Source organism: Sardina pilchardus, chromosome 6, assembly GCF_963854185.1.
Source record: "Sardina pilchardus chromosome 6, fSarPil1.1, whole genome shotgun sequence".
NCBI classification, from domain to species: Eukaryota; Metazoa; Chordata; class Actinopteri; order Clupeiformes; family Clupeidae; genus Sardina; species Sardina pilchardus.
The window spans coordinates 27,725,628-27,728,127 of NC_084999.1; the positions used below are offsets into that span (position 1 = coordinate 27,725,628).

The following is a 2,500-nucleotide window of genomic DNA, read 5'->3' on the forward strand; positions in this document are numbered from 1 at the left end:
GTGCTCATCCCCAAGAAAGTCAATGTGAACTTTGGAGGTCTTTCAGGCTGTATTACCTTTCTCTTCCTCTCACATCCAGACAGCCTATCTCACCCTTACCTCCCTGTTAGGACAATCCCACCAGAGCATTGCCCGGGGCGCTCTCTTTCTCTATCTCTCTCGCTCTCTCGCGCTCTCTCTCTCTCTCTCTCTTTCTCTCTCTCTCTCTCAGCAGTTATCACTTCAGCATCTGCTGCTTAAGTCACTGGTGATCCAGTGTCACTTTCATCAACCTTCGTCAGTGTTATCGTGATGGCTAGATAAGGCTACGCTTACACATTAGATCTCCAATTACAGGAGAGGTCACCCCTTAGTGGGAGTGAGCCTTTTAATGCTCCACCACTACCACTGCTACCACTGATGATACTGTATGTCCGTTGCTATTATCCTGAAAGCCCTTTGCTTTCATGCTAAACCAGTCCAGTCTAGTGAGTGTGTGCATGCGCGCGCACACACACACACACACACACACACACACACATACACACGAGCAGATAAGACCCAGAGTCAGAGAGGGCAGTAACTTTCATGACATTTCATCTCTCTTGACTGACGAAGGCGTGCGGATAAGAGTCAAGTCATGTCAAGTCATGTTTATTTATACAGCACATTTAAAAGCACAGGAGTTGAGCCAGAGTACTGTAGAGACCACGCACAGTGGCAACATAACATAACACAACTCACAGACCACTGCAAGAGTAAAGCCTGATAAAACCCTATGAAATTAAGAGAGGATGGACTGATGGACTTATAGAGAGAGAGAGAGAGAGAGAGAGAGAGAGATTGAGAGGGATGGAATGAGAAAGAGAGAGAGAGAGAAAGAGAGAGAGAGCGAAGGGAGGGGTTGGAATTGAGGGGCTGATGCAGTGAGAACTGCATTGATTCCTTTTTTGCTGCAGAATCTGTTTTACCCTTGGGGGACAGTTTAATGAGTCTACAAGCAGAGTTCGAGAGGTCCAGCCTTGCGCCAGCAGACAAATTGGTGTGTGTGTGTATGTGAGAGAGAGAGAGAGAGAGAGAGAGAGAGAGAGAGAGAGAGAGAGAGAGAGAGAGAGAGAGAGAGAGAGAGATGTTTTCACTCTCTCTTTTTTTTCTTTTTTTGTGTAAAGCCTCCACTGTTTCTTTGGCTGTTTCACCACAACCTCAGGCACCACAGGCAGAAAAGCCAACAATCTACACAAGTGTGCTCTGCAGCCATGCGCCACGTCTGACTGTCAACACACACACACACACACACACACACACACACACACACACACACACACACACACACACGCAAGCACGCACAGACACACACGCACAAACTTTTCTGCCATCAGGGTCAGATCATGCCTGTGTGATGAATTAAATATTCTGGATTATGGATATAGGTGTGGCAACATACTGTAGTTGCCATCTGGCGAAAAAATATCACATCCCCTTTATCGGAAGACACAAACTTGAACTTGAACTACACAGACACACACACACACACACACACACACACACACACACACACGCCCGGGGACGCACAGAGGCACACACACAGACACGCACACACATACACACACACACACGCAAACGCACACAAAACACATCTAGCAGGGAGATGAGCTGGAGTCATTGTCCAGAACATGAGCCACTGCATCAGTAACCCCCTCGAAATCTGACCGATGTAAGGTGAGGCAACGCCTTCCTTGTGTCATAGCCTCTGCTCTAAATGAGCCATCTGACCAGCAGACAAAACATCATGAGGGTTCTGGCATCCAGACAGCAGGTGGGAGGAGCCTGGGCTAGTTGTGGTGTAGAGTAGACAGACACAGCTGATGTAAATACGGACATAATATTAGAAAGAGCAGAACAACACTGGAGTTGTAGGAAAGCCTACTCTTTTACAGCTGTGACAAGGTGATGTGACACGATATTTCGATCCAATACGGAGGGTGTTGTTATTTTCAGAAGCAAATGTGCTGACACCATAGAGGCGTCATAAAATGAAAGTGGGATAATGTTTGATTTATAAGCGTCTTGTTTTCAAAAAGAGTGAAATGCGCTTGCCGTAGTGAAAACTATTTCAATGTGGTTAGTTGTGAAATGACATATGATCTACTATTTATAGGGAGAAAATACTCATTTTCACCCAGGCCTAGCTGTCATAATCGGCACACTAATGGAAGAACACAATACACAGCATGGTGGCACGGCAAATTAGGCTGAACAGTCTTCAATTCACCACAAATATGTGACCTGACAACAATTCTAAATGTTATTGTGGTGGCAAATCTCACCTGATTATTTTTCACAATTCAGCAGCATTACTTCACATGTTTTCAGTAATAAGACACTCATCCTATAGCATCTTAAACTTTAGGTTGAGAGGGAATAGGTTGTACTGTAAATGTACTGTAGCAGCCAACCTGAAGTAACAAGCTCAAACATTTTCTTTTAAAGACGCAGCTTGTTAAGCCCCTGTTGTCTTAGT

General features: G+C 45.2%; 1 protein-coding gene across 1 annotated transcript in view; it reads right to left on the reverse strand.

Annotated features, from left to right (window-relative positions):
• ptprub (protein tyrosine phosphatase receptor type Ub) overlaps positions 1-2,500 on the reverse strand; it is a 266,158-nt gene that overhangs the window by 62,255 nt on the left and 201,403 nt on the right.